General features: G+C 35.6%; 1 protein-coding gene across 2 annotated transcripts in view; it reads right to left on the reverse strand.

Annotated features, from left to right (window-relative positions):
• Window positions 1-9,115, reverse strand: part of LOC108693860 (ATP-binding cassette sub-family G member 1-like) — a 34,457-nt gene that overhangs the window by 644 nt on the left and 24,698 nt on the right. The gene's annotated exons all lie outside the window — the stretch shown is intronic.

A 9,115-nucleotide genomic window follows, 5' to 3' on the forward strand; every position in this document is an offset into this window, starting at 1 on the left:
ATATATGAAAAATATATACAACAAATATATATGTAAAAAATAAAAATATATGTGCAACAGTTTTCGTGCAATCACGAAACTCTATTTTTTTTATTTGCCCGTCCACCTTTGTCTCCCTTCGCCAACTCGTTACTCCACACTTGGCATAATTGGCATTCTAAGTTGACGCCTCTGATTATCAAGTTTATGCTGCAATATATGTATAACGGTTTCCGCTTCATTCTACTTATCATGTATAACATGAATTTTGCCTAAAGGATAACCGGTCTACGTTACCACAAGTTCCAGCTTAAAGTTGCCACATGGAGTTTAAGTATAACATAACTTCGAAATTTCTCAAGTTAATTTGACAATTAATCCACTTACATTATGCAATCTCGCTTAGTAACATAAATACGCATAGCGTGTTTATTTTACCAGAGAAATCTTCCAATTATTTTCCATGGTAAACGTATCACAATTTATTGCAGATTGATTTTAATGAAATGAGGAGATGAACTTGAAACAAACGATTTTAAATAAACAGTGATCCATTATTAAATTTTCTACTATTTTTTTCTATGATTCACTAAAAATTTCTATAAAGTTTAACAAGAAGATACGAAACATGTGTCGCGAGTAACTAAGACCTCAATTAAAATTTTGCTCATGAGACGATTCTATTAATACGCTATAGAAGATATTATCAAGGTTCGCCGATGGTACGAACGAGCCATTTTCCGTAAGCCATCGTTCTAACACGTACAAAGGACACAATTTCGTCTACGAGGAAAACCCTGAAAACCAACTTATATGCAAATTCAACTGTGTCATAACACGCTCGATAAGAAAAGGACACGGTCGAATCGACATACGCATTAAAAAAATAATAAAAAAACTACTTCGTAAGTCGCTTGGAAGTAATTCAAAGGGTCTCGTACGCGTCGGTTGTACATTATCATTTACGAACCTAACATTATCCTGCTCATGAAGTTCATGCGAGCAACATAATCTTGCACTAATAATAGCGACCGATAAACTATTTAAACTTCTTCCAGTCGTCTTCCAGATAAATAAAACTCTCGGAAGTTCATTAACTTCCTCGTATAAGATTAATATAAGATATCGGAGTTTTGCTTGTTAATATATTCTCCTTATTAATACATAAAAAAACACACATACAAGAAAGTAAGTAAAAGTACGCGGAACGCTACGTGGAAAGAGGGTTACTTATTATCAAAGTAAGATACTCGCTGGCAAGAAATATAAAAGTTTGTTCTTTATCTACCATATAAATATAGCAAGTAACTGTCTTCGTGAACATGAGAGAGCACAAAGCAAGCCATATCTTGAGAAAAAAATGCTGTTGATTCAATTAAAGTCTATATTACGAGCTATCACTAACATAAGTCATTAATTCATGTATATTTTATTGACATAAAGGCATAAATTATTATTTCAATAATCAAGACTTTTATGTCAATAAAAATATACATGCATTAATTACTTGTGTTAGTGACAGCCCGTAATATAAACTTTAATTGAATCAATAGCATTTTTGTTTCTCAGTGATAATGTAAAATTGTAATTAACATATTATATAGTTTTCACAGAATATCAGATACATTTACAGTATCTGAGCCCCCCAATAAATAAATTTTAGGCCACAGGTCATTGGCCCATGTGCTCAAGCGATAAAACGTTCTGATCCAAGTGCGAAATGAACATGCCTTCCAGAGATATAAAAGTGTTAAAGAAATCCGGGACAACGATAACACCGCGCTTATTAATCCGGCTAAATCATCCGGAGGAAGAGAAGGCCGGCGGAAAATAATCCCGAAGTTTTCCAATTACGACGTTCGAACGCGCTTGCCGACGATATCCGCGCTGTGGTAAAACCGGCCGATGCCAGCACGAGGCACGCATGCAATCAACCTCATCCGATATTGTGCGCGCCGGTGTATAAGGGATGACTCGTATACGATCCACATTTTGTATTACAGAAAGAATAGTAGAGTAATCTGTATGGTTTTATATAAGCAAACAAACCGCGCAATAATCAAACGCGCATCTTCAAACGGTACGAAGCATGCTCTACCTCTGATAGTCGCGTCCCTGGTCTTTCAACCTCCTCTTGGCGTTGCGTGCTCTAATCTTGCAAAAAAAGAACAGATGAAGGGGAAACGCCACCCTAGGTGCGCTGGTACTTCCCCTGACTTCACCTGCTCTTGTTCTCCATTATCTTTATTACAAAAGCGCTGTTACTTTTAATAGCCCGGCATAACACTTACTGCGCGGAACGCCTCGATATATTCTTAAAACCGCTTTCGGCGATAAAGAAGACGAGATTTATGGGCATGTCATATCGTCGCGTGCGACAGACATTTTATACGCAAAATATTACGTGTAAAATTATACGCTAGACAGGATGCAGGTATATATTTTAAGGCACAATTTTACAGATAATAATTTGGATTTTAGCTTAATAACGTTTTTTTTTTCTCTCCGATGACGGATCGAGGTTCGGCATATTAGTGAATGGCTGATCATCTATTAACGGCGAATCACGTAGCTTTTCAGCAAGATAATGAAATCGTCTCTCCGGTCTCGAAATTTTAGAACCTTAAAAAACGCGAGGAAGAAATCCAGGGGACGGGAACAGAATTGAAAATGCGGGAGGCGGCATTGATTAGTTGAACGGAACTGGAAACTTCGGTTATGCAAATGTGGCAAGAGCTTGCCCGGCGAGCTTGCACGCGAACGCGATGCAAGTACCCTCGCAAAATCTGTATGCACGGCGCGCGTGCACCTCCCCTCACGATCTTGTCACGGCGGGTGCAGACTCGCGCGCACGCGATCGATCCATTCGTCTGAATTAACTGACGTTGATCAAACTGAACGAACAATCGATGCGCGCTAGCCTCACCGATATCCGCTGACACTGACCGAATGAGAAAGATTAAATTAAATTCTATGGGAAGCCGCGCCGCTCACGCGTTTCATCCCATTTCGATTTGCGTATCAAGCGTGCGCGGCAAACATAACGTAAAGGGTAGTTTGTAGCATGTTCCGATTCTTAAGGGAATCCTAAAGTCGTCGTTTTACTGATTATTTTCTCAAATAAGTATTTTTCTATCTGTCTTTACACAGATTTAAAAATCTTTTTTCATAATTAAAATATAAACGATAATGCAGTCCAAACCGGTAGATTTTATGCCAAAAACGGAAACAAATTAGTTTTTCTTAAATTATCAGCTTCTAAGGTGTCGATTCGTAACAATATTTTTGATTTAAATATTTTTATACGTATAAAACAATTTGAATCACATTGAAAGAGGAGTCTAGTTATCAAATATTGAGTAAAATAATTTCAACCAAATGTTGAGGTAACATAACTAGAACATAACTTTACCTTTACAAATATTTAGTAAATATTACCAAACAGTATTACCTACAATAATAATAAACATTTGTAAAGATAAAATTATATTTAGTTATATTACCTCAACATTTAATTGAAATTACTTCCACTTAATATTTAGTGGTCATAACCAGACATTTTTTTCAGTATAGAGATTACATGAACAATGTTGAGTTCTTACAATTAGGCTTAGAATTATAGATACGAAAGATTAATTAGAAAATTTGTACATATATGTGCGCGCAATATTGAGTAATAATATATATTCTCTAAATTTCACTGTGGAGTGAAATCTCACTCGAAGAGACTGAAAATTTAGCTTGTTTTGAAAAAAGAATGAAAATACCATTCATATTCAAGAGTAGCAGATTTTCACTCTTTTTATAAAATGAGATTTACTCTTTAGGAATGAAATTCACTCCGAAGAAATGAAATCTCAATTCCTCTTTTGGAGATTCCATCCCTGATATTATGCTTCAAAAAAGAAATTGAAATTTCACTCCTTTGGAGTCTCTTTTTTCAAGACATTTTTTTCTAAAGTTTCAATCTCTTCAAGTGAGATTTCACTCCACGAGATTTGGAGAGTAGTGTTGTGTGTCAATGAGTATCACATGAATCGTGATCGTGATGAATCGTGATGAATCGTAAATAAGTACTTACTGAATCAATAAATTAAACGATTTTAGGATTTGATTGACTTTAGGCTTACTCTCAAAACATAATAAGTGTAATAAATCTTAATTCTCAAGATCAATCATAGTCGAGTTTTTCTCATTTATGATTGATATATTCCTTAAGGCTTAAAGCTTAATGTACCTATTGTATTCTGAAACTTAAACTGATGGACACATTTCTTAAATCCTCTAGAAAGGAGGAGAGTCAAAAGGGGATATTTTAGCCCTTACAAGATTTGAAAAAATAAACGAACATGTTGCAATCTAAAATGTTATATGATAGCAAAATAGTATTATGAAGGAATATTTTACATTAATTAGTGGTTTATCTAGATTAATAATTATGATTTTATAGATCGAGTTTTTCTCATCTAATTATTTCTAATGACCATACAATACAAAATATAAAATAAAAATTATTCTTTAAAAATCCTGTGAGGACCAAAAAAACTCTCTTATTGATTTTCCTCCTTTTAATAATAATGTTGCGACTATAAAATTGTTCAAGTCTGTTAGTCACATCACACAATGTTCACGGATGACGTAACTCTTTATCCTGCCGACCGATGCGTTCGTTTGTTCGATTACGGAATCAATGAAACGGTACATTTTATACATCAATCTACGTACGATTTCGCGCGAAAAACAAAAAAATACTCAGTGACGAATATACTGAACAAACAGCGACATTTTAAGAGATGTATTGTTAAGATTCATAGTGCTGAACTGAAAACTGGATCTCTCCTAGCATTATGTGATCTTTTAACATAAACGTGACCCTCTTTAGCATGCAACGTTATCGCGAATATTTCACGGGATAACACGGAGACATGTCGGGAACCGATTAACGAAACTGCTCTTGTTTCGTGTTAAATTCAGATCAGCTGAAAACATGTTCCAACGCGGATTCGTTAACGTTAGAAGTTATTCCGATGCATAGAGGAAAAAAAAGAACTGTTACCGAGGATTTCTATAATCCAAGTTCACTGTCATCGTCGCATTTTTACGAACGTACTCGACATAAAATTCCATCCACGTGGACCTTGTTTCGCTTCGCGAAACAAGAAGACGAGATGGGCTGTCACGCGCTGGAAAACGAAAAGATCGCGCCGGGAACAAAAGTCACATGGAAAAGTCACATTATCCTCGTCCAGCTGGAGGAAGAAATGATATTAGACGTGAAACAAACGAAGAAAGAACAATGAAGGAGGAAATACACTGGACGATGCAAAAGGGAAAAATAGAACGATACATGAGGCAAGAAGGGAGAAGCAGAAAAAGGAGTACGAATAGAAAAGTAGACAGAAGTGGAGATGCTAAGACAGATAAAAAGAGTACGAATGGAAGATAGGAAGAAAAAAACACAATGAAAAGAAAGAAAAGAGAGGAGGGAAAGGGGAGGGAGGGAGGGAAGAAGGAGAAAGGGAGGAGTGTTCACGGTCTCGGTATTTCATGAAACCATGTAACTTCCGACGGAATGTACAGTGGCAATGGTCGCGTGTATATATCACTTCTACCCTTAACCGACCACCCTCTACGGGTATACGGCGTCAGCGACGTTCGTGGAGGCGCTCGCTGACCGTGACGCATTTTACGCTACGTGCTCGCTGTCGCGTTGACTGAAATATGTGACTGAAAACACGCGACACATTCGAAATTGCTGTCTTCGGCATGCGGCCGAGTCTCTCGGTCGAGTCTCTATCGAGTAAGAGACATTGAGACATGTCACTGCATTGTTGCTCAAACTGAAGCTGAAAGCTCTCAGAACCCTGAGAGATTTATTCGACGATTATAGAAAACATTTGCAAAATCGCGACATACCGATGATGCACGGAATGAAATGTAAACGATACCTATTATTTTTTCAACTTAAAAGATAACAAATAAGAAAAATATTTCTGTTTTCCATCGAAGCGGATTTTGATGCTTATACAATAATGTTTATATGCAAATTTGCAAATACAGTTTTTCAGTTCTGTAAACTGCGCATAATTTGCAATGTTATTTCCTGCTTCAATTTATGATTACATTTCAAAGTCTGACAAATCGAATTGACGCGCAATTTATAGAACTAAAATATGTTTTTACAAATTTGTATTATGGACATTATTACTCGTAAGCACCAAAATCCAGCTCCGATCGAAAATGGGAATATTTCTCTTATTTAATTTACTTTTATCAGTCTAGATTTCACTTATGATTATTAAACGACAATATCTAATCAAATATTTTCACGACAAATCGAGGGGAAAAAACTAAATGATGATATTCGACGAACAAACTTTTCGTAGTAACAGAATTATTTCTCAATCGTCTTTGTTCGCACGTGGACACAAGCGGATTGAAAAATGGAAGACGAGCACTAAAGTAAGAAGCACTGGCTTCAAGACTTTCTCGAAAGAATCACGGGAATCTATTTTTTTCTGTCTCTTTCTCTTCTTTTCCTCTTTCCATCTATCTGTCCATCACGGATCCGATCTTTTCGAGAACAGTTGAATAATAGAACAGAGTCGTCGACTCGTAGCTCGAGACTGACCAACCTGTATTCTCGCACCCTCGGACTAGTCAGGAATAGTTGTGAATAACGATGCTCGAGAGAACGCTGGCTCCTTGTCGGAGTTGGTGCTCGAAAAACCATCAACCTAACAACCCTACCAACACCCCTTTTTCATTCGCTACAGAAGAGAGTAACGTATAGAACTGTGTTGACCATTTCTATAAAATAAAATACATGTTACCATCGTCTTCTCACACCAGACACATATAGAAGACAAGGAGAAGAAGAAGAGGAGAGAAGAGGTGCTATCGTCTCTTGTTTCTTCATCCCTTCTAAACACGACGTGACGTGAAAGGCAAAGAGAACGGGGTATCGAGTTTGAGCGCCAATCGATGACGAGACTTCAATCGCCGACTGACGTAAACAGATATTTTTTCGCATCTCGTTCAATTACTCGTCTAGAAAATTGCCCTGAGATTTTAATTCAGATATAATAACGGAATCGTTAAGTAGAAAAATTGATTAATTATACTTTTTTTCATTTTTCTAAAAAAATAAAAGGTTTTATGAAAATAAAAATGCATAGAAATTTTGGCTATTTTATTTTTAATAAGATTATCACGTGAACGTGAGAAAGAGAGAGAAATTTGTCCGCATATGATGATACTGTCATTTCCGAAAAATATCTATGTAAATTTTTTCATCGCGTGTTTTATGCTAATAAAATAACATGCTCATGAAAGTATACATAAATCGTTGATTTTTCAATTAAACGAATAAATTGAAACACCATCGTTGTTAAGGGATTTCTCTCATTTTTCCACATTTTCTTTAATTAATATCAGCATGTCTTGATTAAAATATATATCATCAATTTTTAAAATAAGCCATATCGTAAAAAACACTTTCATTACGATTTACATGCAGACGATTGACAGCAGAGACGTCGATAAATTGAATTTATCGATAATTCACATTATAACGTGTGACACAGTTCATGCGTAAAATATAAGTTAAAATGAAAGAAAAGGAATTATAACATTATCGACATTATAATGTAATTATTGAAAAAATTGAAAGAATAAGAAAAATTTAAATAATTTGCATCTATAATGTTATACCTTTTAAGTATATTTTTGGTATATTTTAAGTATATTTTTGGAAGTGTAAAATATATCCAATTTGATTATGATGTATGTTCAACTCTCGTATTTTTTTAACGCTCTTGGTGTAGTCTACCGTCGTTTAAATTTACAGGACAATATCTAATGTATTAAGCCAGCAAAACAAACAAGAAAATAGAATTTAGAAACAATTACAACAAGATAAACCGAGCGGTGCAATTAGATCGCGAAAAGAGTAAAGACGGGTGGTGGGCCGTTTGACACTACACGTTTAGCCGCGGAAAACAAAGTAGAAACCATTCGGGATGCTGACCACCTCCACTGAAGTTGACGAGCAAATGGGGAGAGAGCCAGAAAACTTAACAATGCCCGGAGGTCGCATCACGGCGTAGAAAGATCAAAAGCAGAGTTTCGCAAAGAAAAAAGATAAAAAGAAAAAAATTGACCGGCCGGGGAAAGATGAAATGTTAAAAGTATCATTCCTCATTCTCGCCTTGACACTATTTAATAGCTTTTACCTTATAGGTATAGCCTTATAGGTTTATACGATCGACTTGCTACAGATGTGTTATTATAAAACAATAAATTTTAATTGTATATTATAAAGATTGCCACGCGTTTTTCAAATCTTTTTTACAAGTTTTTCTTAGTCTCTCTTCTTGATCTTTCATCCTCGGAATAACGTTAGCATCCGTCTTTGAAGAAAAACCGAATTTATCGGGATCATCCCATATATAAATTTCTTGATTAAAGAGAATTTATCTGGTGGAGAAATGCGTATAGAGCACGTGCAAGAAAAAGTGACTTATATTTTCTTTCACGACAATCCGACCTACGTCGATTCGCGCTGAGGAATATACATGGGCATTCGGCCAACGTGCCATTTTGCCGCGAGCACGGAATCCTCTCTCGACACCTACAGAATTATCGCGCAGTCCGCCTTCCGTTTTACAATTCCCAGGGGATCCCCGGTAATACGAAGTGGATACTTATTTTCCGACACGGGCGAATGGACGCGGCTGCGGCGCGAGTAGCTTCATCGTGAAATCCACCGGAGACATCCAAAAGTGTTTTATCGTTTATTCGTTGCATACATATCAAGCATTGCGACCGAGATTTTACATTGGATATCCTTAAAGAAGTGCTTTGATTTCTAAAGAAATTTTTTCACAAATGAAAAAAATTTTGTCATTTAACCGAAATTTCTTTAAATCAACGAAACAACCTTTTCTCTGATAAAATACATATATTAATATAAAATACATATATTAGTATAAAATACATATATTAATTGACGCTTTAAACAAACGTACATGTGAAAGTTGTGTTCATAACATTCTGTTTTTATTGAGCAATACACTTTTATAGATTATTTATTTTATTTAATATTAATTTTATTGTTACAAACAAAAATAACAAA

The sequence above is a fragment of the Atta colombica genome, unplaced genomic scaffold (assembly GCF_001594045.1).
Source record: "Atta colombica isolate Treedump-2 unplaced genomic scaffold, Acol1.0 scaffold110, whole genome shotgun sequence".
NCBI lineage: Eukaryota > Metazoa > Arthropoda > Insecta > Hymenoptera > Formicidae > Atta > Atta colombica.